The 13,682-nt window shown below is 34.1% G+C and overlaps 1 protein-coding gene across 1 annotated transcript in view; it reads left to right on the top strand.

Annotated features, from left to right (window-relative positions):
- LOC124301738 (disintegrin and metalloproteinase domain-containing protein 10-like) overlaps positions 1-13,682 on the top strand; it is a 359,750-nt gene that overhangs the window by 141,677 nt on the left and 204,391 nt on the right. The gene's annotated exons all lie outside the window — the stretch shown is intronic.

The raw sequence follows: 13,682 nt of genomic DNA, 5'->3' as shown, positions 1-13,682 counted from the left end.
CCAATTGATAAAAAAATTTCGTTTGACGATGACGGAGTTTTTTTCAAGACGTTTGTATCAACCTCGGCATTATTTTTATCTCGTAATCTTTGATCAGACGCCTTGATCCGATCGGATGAAAATTTGTGTATTCAAGTAAACGATCAATGTGCGCGTTATTGCGTTTGATGGTATATATATATATATATATATATATATATTAGGGTGGGTCAAAAAAATCAAGTATTTTTTTTTTTGGATTCGACACACGAAAACTAGTTCCTAGCTACCTCTAGAAAGTACTTACCAAATCTAAGCTCTTAATATTAACGGGAAGATTATGCTCATCATAGTTTTCCATTTTCAATTTAGTCTTATATAAAAATGGCCATATCTTATCACCAATAGATTGTTAAATTAGTTGCATCGTCAATATTTATAGGAAATTGAACGCTCTACAAAAATGGTCTCTTATACTTTTTTCATTAATCTAACCATTTAAAAGATATTCAAGGTGAAAGGTTGAAGTATTTTAAGGAAAATAACTTTTTGTTTTGAATTTTGTAACTTACTAAAAAATAATTATTGTCAAATGAGTTTCAGATATTTTCATAGGAAATTGAACGCTCTACAAAAAAGGTTTCTTGTGGTTAATCGATTACTGTAACCATTTAGAAGATATTCGCAGTAGAATCCCAATGCCAGAGAATTGAATAGTCTACGGCAGATTTGCATTTTTACAGTAATGGTATATTTGAAGGCTTGGTTTTCATCAACTTCTGCGATTGCAGCTGCTAATAACGATTTAGAATTTTTAAAACAACTGATTGAATACAAAAAGATTGATGCTTCAATTTCATCAGCAACTATTGACAAAATGACTTCACATTTGTGGTATTTAAATGATGAACTCGCCATTTTATCACTGTTTGATAATACTGTTCCACTTGATATGAAAAAGAAAATAGTCGAAGCTGTAAAAACTCGAGATGGTATTAAATCTAAAGTTAAAAGATTTGAAATCGATCGAAAGAACATAAATTCAATCATTCAAAAGGATTTGAGTGACTTTATTTCTCAGAGATCATTGAATTTATTTAAAATATTCGACCTACCATATGATTTTCTTGATCTTGACATTGAATTGTGGACTTCCGATGACAGTTATAAAGAAAATGAAGACTATTTTAGGCAATTAAAAGTTGTAAATGACGCAGCAGAGCGTGGAGTAGCGCTGGTATCTGAATACAACCAATGCTTGACAAAAAACGAAGACCAGTTTCAATATTTATTGCAAGTTGTCAAGGAACATCGAGCAAAATTTCCGAATTGCAATAAAAGTCAATTTTTATAACTCAAACAAAAAGAAAAAATATATTTTTGTATCAATACTGTATTGAATTATAAAATTTCATATGGTAAAATAGAATTTTTTTTTTCTGCTGATATATTTGATGATATTTCTTAAATAAAAACCTTCTCTTTCTGGAATAGATCATAAATTATCTCAAAATCCATCAAATAAATGGATAAATTGGAAATAATTATTTAAAAACTATTAAAATCAACAGGCATTGGGATTCTACTGCGAATATCTTCTAAATGGTTACAGTAATCGATTAACCACAAGAAACCTTTTTTGTAGAGCGTTCAATTTCCTATGAAAATATCTGAAACTCATTTGACAATAATTATTTTTTAGTAAGTTACAAAATTCAAAACAAAAAGTTATTTTCCTTAAAATACTTCAACCTTTCACCTTGAATATCTTTTAAATGGTTAGATTAATGAAAAAAGTATAAGAGACCATTTTTGTAGAGCGTTCAATTTCCTATAAATATTGACGATGCAACTAATTTAACGATCTATTGGTGATAAGATATAGCCATTTTTATATAAGACTAAATTGAAAATGGAAAACTATGATGAGCATAATCTTCCCGTTAATATTAAGAGCTTAGATTTGGTAAGTACTTTCTAGAGGTAGCTAGGAACTAGTTTTCGTGTGTCGAATCCAAAAAAAAAAATACTTGATTTTTTTGACCCACCCTAATATATATATATATATATATGTATATATATTTTGGAAAAAGTGCGAAACTTTGACAATACAAACCGGAATGATTATATGCTTTAGTAATTGGCCAGGAATTTCGATACCGTGCTGCCGAATTTTCCGATTCCTTTCAGCCTAAATATCAAACTTAATTCGTGTATCATATTTCGCGTTACTTTCTCGTTGATAAAATTAAGTAATCTATTCGTCAGGAATTTTCGCGAACCTTCTAATATTCTTTTTTTGAAATTACGCGTGTTGATCAAATCATTTTATCAATATAATAGCTATAATTGGTTTGAAGCTGTTTCCTAAATTGGAATATAATTTATTTCCCTAAGTATTCAACGGATTTTGAAAAATTTCAGATACTTACGGCGTTCGTGAATTTTTTTTTTCTATGTCTGACAGTTTTGAATTCCGAACAAATCGTATTTTCAATGGAATTTGCACGAGCATTTTTTGCTTATTTTGCATCGATGCTGAAACTCTTATGCAACATCGGTATTTACTTCAGATTGAAAATTCCTGAAAGTTTATCGATTATATGAATTGAAGTGAAGACATTATTTTCCCCGTCGGAAATAGCTCGAAGCTTATCGGAATTGAGTAGCCTGGAATAATCAGAATTGCCAGGAAGGGTGTAAATTGTTACGTATCATGCATCGTTTCATGCATAAAACGAAAGTAAAGAAAAAAAGACACGGATCCGAGATAAAATTAGCCATACATATGGTAAGGAAATTAGCGACAAATTTATGACGTGTTTAACGTACGTCTTTTTCGCGAAATATACGCCAGTCGGTTTTACAAATGTATGAATATTCATGAAATTGATCCTTTAACTCTGCTCTTTAAATATATTAATATTCATTTGATACTGATTAAAATTTGTTCGCCGGGATTGTTGGCTGGCAACGAAACACGTGCCTATAACTTATCAGAGAGGATTTTCCCTGGAAATCGGGTGGCTATGCTAGTGTAAAATACGCAACACCGGCCTCGCAAAGGCGGCGTAGGTAACTAAAATTTTAATAATATAATACGACGGCGTTTCCTTTTACACAGCGAGTAATACGGGGCGAGAGAGAAAGCGTTTTTAATAAACCTCAGCCTTATTATTCAAACTTAATTAAAGCTTCTTCGTATCCGGACACACACGGGCGCGCAGACTCGTCTGAATATAATATTATTGGCTCGCCGATATTAATTTATGTCTTGATTAAATTATATTTAACGAGTTATTAAACGGGCTGTAGAATGGCTGCATGCTGCTCACGGCGTCGCGCCTCTCCGTTATAAAAGTATGGAATCGTGAGGCGCGGCGGGATATTCGAAGGGCCGTGGCGACGCTGTTTATTAAAACAATTTAACTTTTTTAATACGCTGTCTCCTGCGCCTGTATCAAAGAACCCAATTTGTTCGCTGTTTGGGAAAAGAATCTTGGGCGAAATTCTGACCGTCTGTTATGTATGAAAAAGGAAAAATTGGGTCGGGGTGAAATATGAGAATGGCCGACCGGGGGAAGGACCAAAAAATCGAATTTTCAATGACGCGAAAATATAATTCGTAGAATTAATAAAATGTAGGTAAAGTCGAAATGCAGAAAAACAAAATATAGAATGAGTAAAAACATGGAATAGTAAAATCTAAAATTTGTGTACGATTCTATATTTTGGCATTCTATATTCTGACATGTCAATTTTTTTCAAATCTCCCTACTCTGAATATTCTGTGATACATTTTTGAATTCTATAAATTGAATTGTCGCTTCTCTAAAAATTCAAAATTGTGGCCCTTCTATTTTTTGACCTTTCTATATTTTCAACCCACTCCGAAAAATCTTATCTGTCTAAAAGAACCCAATTTGTTCGTTGTTTGAGCAAAAAATTTTGGGTAAAATTGTATTTGTAATTGTAATTGTGAGATATCTGTAGTTGTAATGCTAGAAAATTCGGTGTTGGGTGTTTTTTTTTTTTTAATATTACAAAAAAATATCGCACAAGTTATTATTTGGTGTGATTATAGTTGTCAACAATACATTCTCAAGTTACTGCGATACGAAACACGTTTATTTACCTTACTACCGATGTTGAGTTAAATCAAACCTTGACACTAATCTATTGTTGCCCTAACAACAAATTAAAGCAATAGTATTCGAAAAAATGTATAATACTATGAAGCGGATAGATAAAAAACAATAGTAACACATGGTAGATTTTTTAATTACTTTTTTTATACAAAACTCTCTTCGAGTCTCCACTCAGAATTGTATTTTTCGATTATTGATAAAGAATGGAAATAGTTGACTCGAAATTATTCTTAATTAACAATATAGAAGAATCCTCATTTCAACAAACCGAGATTACCCGGCAGTTACGTCCATTTCAGTTAAAATTGGTGTCACAATTGGGAATGCGAAGTAAAAGTGAAGAACTTTGTTGCAACGATTCCACTCTGTTTCCTCACGTTTATTCGCGTTACGATATCAGGTGGAATATCCTCTACACAGACGAGTAATTTCCACGGAATATAATCTTGTTATCTGAATATATTGCATAATGCAGAATACATAGGCATACGCGATGTAATTCTTGCAAAACCGGTTGGTACTCGACGAACTTTGGTGTCGGAGGCTTCTGTATACGGAGTATCAGCGTTACAATCAAGGCCTGCCTAAGCTCCGTGGAAACCTTCCACCTGTTTATTGTATTCGGCATAACAAACCGTTATTCCAACCTACAGCAGCTGAACGTTACACCGAAATCCGAAACAGATAGGATCTCGAGAGGCTGAAAGACGCCGGATAACGCCAATTGTTGGTTTTATCTCCCTCGACGAATTTCGGAGGCGTGAATGAGGTTTGAAAAATTTCTCAATTTCTCTGTCCCGCTTTGTTTTTCGCTCCCTTATTATTCATGACCAAAAATTTTCCCGTCACTCGTCCGTCGATGAAGTCGATATCGTTGTTATTCTTTTTGAAAAGTTCAATTTTCCACAACATCGGAAGCACTCGCGATATCCGAAATTGTTTGAACTTTATGTTTAGGAATCGATAAAACTCGCTGTGCCGTTTAGACACTTCAAGTTTTACGAGAGATTGTTAATTATTCTTTGCGTAACGATTGTAGGTGTAGTGGTTTTATCGAAAGAAAATTAAAGAGATGTTTGGCTTGACCGAATGAAAAGATTTAATTTACGATTAACGAGTCAGTCAGTTCGATTATTCTGATTTAAAGAATTCACCTTGTAAAACACAATATGCTGAACAGTTTCGCAGTGAAATGTGTAAATCCACTTTCCAGTGTGTTTGAATATCAAAAAAATTTTCGTTAATCGAATGACTCAATTGATCTCGAATCGAGCCGAATAATCGGAAATTAATCGAATATCTAAATCGCAGCGTCCGAAAAATTACTCGTAAAATAATTAAGTACAATACTTGATCAATTCTTGAACAAAGAGCCCGCATTTGATTAAATAATCAACAAAACAACTGAATACCGCGGTAGTTGTTTGAGATTTTCGCCATACTTCGTTCGGTCTAAATACCCATTATCGCATGGTATAAACGTAAATACAGCACTTGCGGTACAACGGCAAAGTTTTCGCAAGATTGCGTGCATGCATAACGGCTGCAAAAATCAAGTGACGAAGAAGTTTTCGTCGCACGAATTTACGGCGTTTTTTTTTTTTTTTGTCTTTAAGGAAAACTCTGGAGAACAAATTTTTTTGACTCTTGTACTTGGTGCAAGGATTTCTCATGTCGAGTACTCGACGCGAAATCTACTCGAGATCTACAAGTTCGTTCAAAGTTCTTCCACGATGTTGTGAAGTTTGATGGAGCGAGAGAGGAAGAAAGAGAGAGAGAGAGAGAGAGAGAAAGAGAGAGAGAAAAATGAAGAGTGAGTCGTGCATCATGCATACAGACTGCGTATGAGGGGAAAAGTTCGCATCACAGCCGGCAACCAAAGTTTGAATAACCTCGGTGAAGCATATTGGTTTTTTCTTTGTGGAATCTTTGCGCTCATTATGTGTCTATAACGAAAACGGTGCGAGAAAACGCAGCGGAAAATGTAAGGAAGGGAAAATTATATTGCGAAGCAAAACTATTCGCGTAAGATAATTTGCCAAAAAGTTACTTTCAACTTTAATTTTTATTCAATCGATCCACGGGCTTGAATTTTTACTCAACTTTATTTCAACGAAAGAAATTTTTCCTGATAATACAAAAATAAACAGCTGTGAAATATTGAGAAATATTTAATTTTATTGTAAAAATTTCGAAATTTATTCATCACGAGCTGTCGATAAAACACTTGTCGAATTTTCGGCGTACAGAATATTCAGTCGGTGTTCAATGAATTGACGATTCTTTTTTTTTTTTTTTTAGATAATACTTTGTTTGCAGTCGGCAATTAATTAATTTCAGTAAATCAGAGAAATCTTTCTTGATAATTGACAAATAATTCATTATTTCGTTATTAATGATGCCAAACAAGATTTAGATGAAAGTGTAATGTTTCGTGAAACGAGGTGAATTTCAAGCACTTATCGATTCTTCAAATGTCGAAAAAAAAAAAAAATTTCCAGAGCGCGAAATTTTTTTTGCCATGTAATAAACGTGACGCGAGATCCAGAGAAAAAAAATTTTCACGTGCCTTAAATACACTTGATGAATTATTTTTCGTCTTATATTCGTTTGAGAGATTTCAAGGTTCCGAATTCTGTTACGAACAATTTTTCAAATAATTGGATAAGCGCAGATGTTTAACAACAATCATTCGCATATCGAACGTTGTTAAAATTCGTGTTAAATAATGATATATTCAATAATGAATTACCTGAACGCTCAGCTAACCGATATTTTATAAATCGGATTTTCGCATCTCAACCAAATTGTTAATTGTCGTAAAAATTGACCGAAAAATGGTCGACACTAAAATTGAAGCACGCGTCTTTTTATCGCCGTGATAGTTTCGAGGCGCTGTTAAATCCGACTGATTACGAATGAACGGCTGTTTCTACGTGCAGCAGGAAACCTGCTGTCAGATTTCTCGCTCACTCGAGTGCAGCCGAGTGTTAAGAGTATTGAATTTTTACCGAACCAATCTCGTTCAAATGGTTGAAATTGAATTTGGGGCGACAAGAGATTGAATAAAAACTCTTTGATGTAGAAATCCCGGAACTCTGCTACCCGCCTTGGTTTATATTCATAAAAAAGAAAATCTCTACACGGGGCGTTCTTGGCTAAATCGAATCGCTCGTTCTCCTCATCTCAATTCCCCTCGCGTTTTTACTCTTGTAAACGATTCGAGCAGATTTTTTCAGGATCAATCGCCTACTGTTTGAAAATTTTTTTAACCCGCAGATTTCTTCTCGACAGCCGCTAAAAATAATTCAAATTAACAGAATTTTGAAATAAATTTTTTAGCTTCGATTCTGCGCAACAATTCGTAATTCAGGGAGATTTGTATTTTTTATAATTATACATATCACCGAATCTATCTTAGCAACAAGTTTTCGATACTAATTACCAAAGCTTTACTTTTAGTCCTGATCGATTTGAACTTTGTATACTGTAACAAAAAAAAAAAAGCAAGTCAGTCCAACTGCCAGAGATTTTATATGTATTAGATGTCTGGTTGTTTTTCTTATTTCCTGGGACATATAGATCAGAGATGGCTAAGGTTACTGCGACAAGGTTTTCCCTCACGTTTCAACGTCCCTCAGCCCGTTAGGCAGTTTCGTTATAATAAAGCAGCTTGTTACTGCGATTATACTCACTCGATCATTACGGAGCTTCGCTTTCGTAAACAAATTGGTCTCTACTCGATGAAAACTTCCACTTTGTGACGAAACAATTTTTCCCTATAATCTCACTTATGCATTCAGTTACGTTCCAATTATTTTTCGACAAGCTTTAGATTCTAGATTAAATGTGAAAACAAAAAATTTTTAAAAATAAATATCACTCGTACGAACAGAGTTTCAAACTTTCTAGAATTTCACGGTCTGTTTTACCAATCGTCTGCAATTTATGACCAAAGTTACGCAGAATTCATGAACGAATTATAATGTTACGTAAAAAGTTCTGCGATGATTAGTTCAAAAATTCAAAAGTTTCACTGAGAAATTGTTTACGCAGTAACTGCAATTTTTGTCGACTGTTTTATTAAGTTCTTTATCTGATTCGAAAAAGTTGCGTAAAACAAAATTTCAAAGGTCGTGTAATCGATACATTTTTGACTGTTTTCGAAAATACACGTCAACCACGTTCCAAACTCATTTCTTACTAACTTTTCCTTCTTCATCTTCGATAAACAAAATCCGAAAGTCTAACGTAAAATTTATTTCACAGATTTATCGAATAGATCTTACAAGTTGAGACAGTTTTATCTCTGTTGCAAATTTTTTTTTCATTTCACAAACAAGTAAAATCAGGAAAGTAATAACGACATCGAAAAGCCGGAATCGTTACATTTTCTTCTTTGAATCTCTCACGATCAAAGTAAACTCACATCGCGCCAGTTTCCGGTTTAAAAAAAATCTTTTTAGTTTTACGAAAATCTAAATATAACGAAACAAAGGAAAAATTTCCAGTTATTCCCATTTTCATTTCTTTACTTCAAGTTTCGCCAGCCAAAAAATAGCTTTAGCTATTCGTAGCTTTCGGATCCTTTCTTAAATTCGGAATTTCCAACCTTAAACCCTTCGTGTCCTTTTCGACCGTGACTCGAGATCTTTCGGTCCCTTCGTCTGCCCCGATTTAAAATAGCAAATAAAGGTGATTCTCGGTAGGCGTGTACAGCCAGGAAAAGGGAATCTCGCCCTCGAGGTTATGCGTCGAGTATTCGCCGCTCCTCGACCATCAATCTTATACCCAGGTTTTAACTGATACCCAACTTCCTTCGAGCTTGTATGCAATTTGTTACACTCGAAAACTCATTTCTCTACGTCGCGTTTCTCTTATACATCAAGAGACTTTTACCCCGCTATCGAAATGCCGCCCTTCGATTATCCACGCGGCTCAAGACGTTCCGAGCTGTTAAACTAAGCGACGACGTAATTGCGTGTAAAAAAATTTTTATCTACAATTTATCTATAATTCAATATATATGTAAATCCCGGCACGCTATTCGGGATCCATAATTTATTTCATCCAAGTCAACGATTACACTTGCACTGCATTGGAAAGTCGATTATACGAGTCTGCGACGAAATCCTACGTCAAAAAAATTTAATATTGCATGTAAAACCAATTCGAATTAATAGAAAGAGAAAGAAATATATCGCCCAACGTTTTTTTCACACCAATGAGTGAACCTGAGTAATTCTCGTTGTGATTTCATGTCGCGCAGTACGAAAAGAAAGAAAACTACAAAATAACTAGAATTATACCGGTACATAGATTTTCTGACGATTTTAATGTTCAAGCTTTCCAACTTTATAACTTTTTTTTTTTATAATTATATACTACCGTTAGTGTTTGATTATAATTTTTAAGCAAAAATAGCGTTTTTATTTAAAAGAAAAAAACACATTGCATGGAAAGTATACTTGATATACATTTTTTATTACTAGATCTCGATTCGGCAGCGTCAAATCTATTGTAATTACACACGATAATAAGAAGGAGAAAAATAACTTTGTTTTTTACAGACCAGTGTTATTGTCAAATGAATTCTCATTCACTTCGAATATGTATAGCGTTTGAAATTGAGTAAACTTTTATCGGGTCAAGCAGACGATGATGCTTTCTCCAATGTTATATGTTACATTTGAAAAGTTTCATCCTGTTTACTTTTCTTACATCGAAACTGAATGATGGTGAAAATTTTCTACCATTTGAAACATTTTTTCAATTATAATGATCTCATCAATGAAACATGATAAAATCGCATCACAAATAGTTTCAACAATTTTCAAGTAAATTAATATCGTTTTTGAAAGTGATTGGAAATTGTAATCGTTACATGTAAAAGTGACAAATTATTCAGTTTCTTGATCGAAACTTTGAATTAATTCAGGCGGCTCGAGTAACCGATGGAGAAGAGTTTTCAGAAAAATTCCGTGAGCCTTTTAAGAGCTGGAAAAATGGTGTGAAAAACGGGAATCGGATATTGAAGCTAGGCTGAGCTGAGAGATGTTGGTTTAGTCAAATTAGCTCGTCCAGCATTTAAATCGCTTTCGATTACGTTCTTTCGGTCTTTGCCTCAGGAAGAATGATTTGGTTTTAACAGAGGCAACGAATGTTGGTGATTATTCAAATAAAACCTTATCGCTAGATCGATTATTATTACGAAGAAAATATCAACATTCACAGATTGCGATCGCTTTGCATATCTACAGGCATACATACGGTTAATAATACTTGCGAATTTATACATCGCTGACGATTCATATCGTTCGTCTACGTCGGTTCAAATCACGCTAATTCCCTTGAGTTCTTGATTGATGGTCTTTGAATTACTCTATTTCCTGGAAGCCTGACTGCCGTACAATAAACCGCAATGGTGTTGCAGCCAGAGATTTTTACTCGCAGTCCAAGGGGTGAAAAGGAAAGTAAAGGGAAGAAAAAAGTATACGAGTGTATATACATTTTGGTAACGAAGGGAACATTATCGAATTATTGATCAGTTAAGGAGGTTCGGTTGATAACGAAAGTAGTTTTTTTCTGAAATCACTATCGTTCGGAGATAAACTGAAATTGTAGAAAAAATTATAATTCATATCTATGCTTCGTTTAAAATCGTTTTAACAATTGTTGGAAATTCATTTTTTTTTTTACAAAATCAATGCAACAGACTTTCCATTTTATTCAACATTCGTTTCAGTTCTGTCTTAATTTGCCGATGATAAAATCAACATCGATGCAACGTTGTAAAATTTAATATTTCACCGAATTCGTAAAGAATATTCTTCCGAACAAAATTAGCCATCGGCACGAGATTGAAATCCAAGAAATCTGCCAGCCTTTTAAAAATGTCAGAGCAATATTATTGAGAAAAAATTTAATCACTCGATCTCCTCGAAAAATTGATAAAAATTATCAATTTTTTTTCAGCTGTCCCGCCGATACGAATCAAAACGATTGAATATCTGAAAATGCGCATCGCGATTGGCAAAGAAAAAATAAATAATAAAAAATAATTCGTCAGACCGATCAGAACTTTGACCAAGATATAATCGATTTAAAACTGATCCAACCAGATTGTTCATCGTACTCCGAATCTGTCTGCGCACATCCGCTTGATCGGAGATCGATCGATCCGATCTACGCGGATAAATTTTAATTCGCTTCAACATGCTGACAAATCCGTAATAACAGAGGCAGTGTCCGTTGATCGATAAATAATGTTGTGCTTGTATGTTCGTGTAGACGGAAGATATTCCGCGAGTTACGTGCGGCGTTGATGCTATCCGCCTTATTCCACCTCTCGGTTTCACCGTTCAAGCCAGTTATTCCTGGTAAATGTTCAAGGAAAGACGATAATGCGATACGATACCTCGATTAGTAAACAAAGTCACGTAACGCGGTAACGCTGTGTTAAGCATATCGAGTGAGTCGAATATACGGGCCGCGGCTCGTTCTTGACTCATGGAATTCCCTTCTTTCCAAAGTTTTTCTTACCTTTTTAACCCCAGGGGTTGATGGGGCGAAAGCTGGACTACGAAAGCCCGAAATCACGTTTAGACGGACGGAGCGAAAGTCGCGAAGCGAACGGTTAGACACTCTTCAAATTTTTCGACGTGTACGGTGCAACTTGCACGAGGTTTTAACGCGTCGGATTCCAGCGGATTTCAATGATTTCAGAGGAACTCGGAGGATCCTTAAGGTCCTTACTGAATTTAGGATCTTGTTTCATTTGCACAGACTTCGTGCTGCGTTGCTGGATTTATTTACTTCGGGATTTGAAGAATTTTAAGGGATTTTAGTTCCGAATTTGAAAAGCTCCGAAAGTTGAAATATACTTATATAGCGTAGTTTACTCAACGACTGGGTGTAAAAAATAAGAAAAACCGAAAATCGGAATGACCAGAATTCCGAACGTAAAAATATGGAAAATCCAAAACAAAGATAAATCAAAGTGGCGAAATTTCACCGATCCAGAAATTCACAGAACTGAAAATCTTCGGTCATTTGAAATTTCGATGTTTCAGATTTTTGAATTTTTGAATTTTCTCACCTTCGGAACTTTGACTTGTCGGAGTTACGCCCTTTTACGAAACGATAGTTTTATATAAATGAAACTTTGAACGCTAATTATTAACGTGCCAAGGCTTTCGTTTACCAACTTTATGCATCAGAGTTTTTTGTAGAGTGTTCAATTCTCTACAAAAATGTGGGCTTTCTATTGTTGTATACCCCAAATATTCGTCGATGACTTGTAAAATTTCAAAAAGCAAAAAAAAGTTTCTTCCATATTATCTCCGTGAGATAATTCGATCACGAAGCGGACTATCTTACGAGTTGACATAGAGAGCTCAAATTTTCAGGGAATTTCTTTCATCAATGTGAAAGCGTTTAAGCCCCTGCGATCATAAAAATTCAAGGACAACTCTATTAAGGACCAACTTATTATATATATATATATATACGCGTCGCGTAGTAAACATTTAACGGATTTCGCTCTACTAAATCTCGCTCGTTCGAATGACACCCGCGAAAATTACACCTCGTTCGGTGTAATTTAACCATCAGGTTTCTACATCGGTAATAAATTTCAATGCAGTGACGGTTGCTCTGTTAGAAAAATTTAACTAAACATAATGTTTGACCAGGTCCACTTTATTATCGTGTCTTTTGTTACGTTTTTGTAATTTTATCGTTGCATTGTCATATCAACATTTAATTTGTAATTTCTACTTTTTTCTAACTTAGTTATACAGTGAAAAATAATTAAATGAGTACAAAAATTTTATTCGACCTGCTGGGACGTTTCTTTTTCTCATCGTGTATTGATTTCATAATATTTGTCTCATTTTTGAAAATTAAACTTTTTTTCTTTTTCGAGAATGCCATTCTGGGTTTAGTCGAAAGTTTTTTAGTTGATTCATAATTGCATCACTAAGACCCCAGATTTATTTTTTTGCTGTGGATGATATGAATTTTTAACTTTTGGGCATCGGGTTTCCGAAAAATGCTAATAATCAGGGACAATGTTGAAATTTTATAAAAAAATGTTTAATAAATTCACAAACATTGTATGTTATCAAAATCAAATAATTTGTGACTAACCTAGTAATGGGTTTATTTATCTGTTTTAGAATTATCTCAAGCATATTGCTAATTTTCATTGACCAAAGTCTAACTTAGCCTGTACAATCTGTTAAGATTGTATACAAATTCTAAAACATTGGTTTCACTTAGTCTACATAATTTTAACCTACTTTTCACAGAGCAAACAATGTTTCAGAATTGGTTATGACACTTCAAAAACGTTTGGCATTGATTTGTGTCTGTCCAAATTTTCATTGTGCTGCGTATATCTAACCAAAATACAAATAAATAATTGACTCATAACGAGACTAATCTCAAAATGACTGAAACCAAAAATACAATATCCTTAGAATTTTGAAACAGTAGTGACACCTTGTGACGATTTTGGTAAATTAAAATTACTTTCATAAAAAAGAAGTATTG

This window comes from Neodiprion virginianus, chromosome 4, assembly GCF_021901495.1.
Source record: "Neodiprion virginianus isolate iyNeoVirg1 chromosome 4, iyNeoVirg1.1, whole genome shotgun sequence".
Lineage (NCBI taxonomy): Eukaryota > Metazoa > Arthropoda > Insecta > Hymenoptera > Diprionidae > Neodiprion > Neodiprion virginianus.
This window is presented reverse-complemented; position numbering and strand designations above follow the sequence as displayed.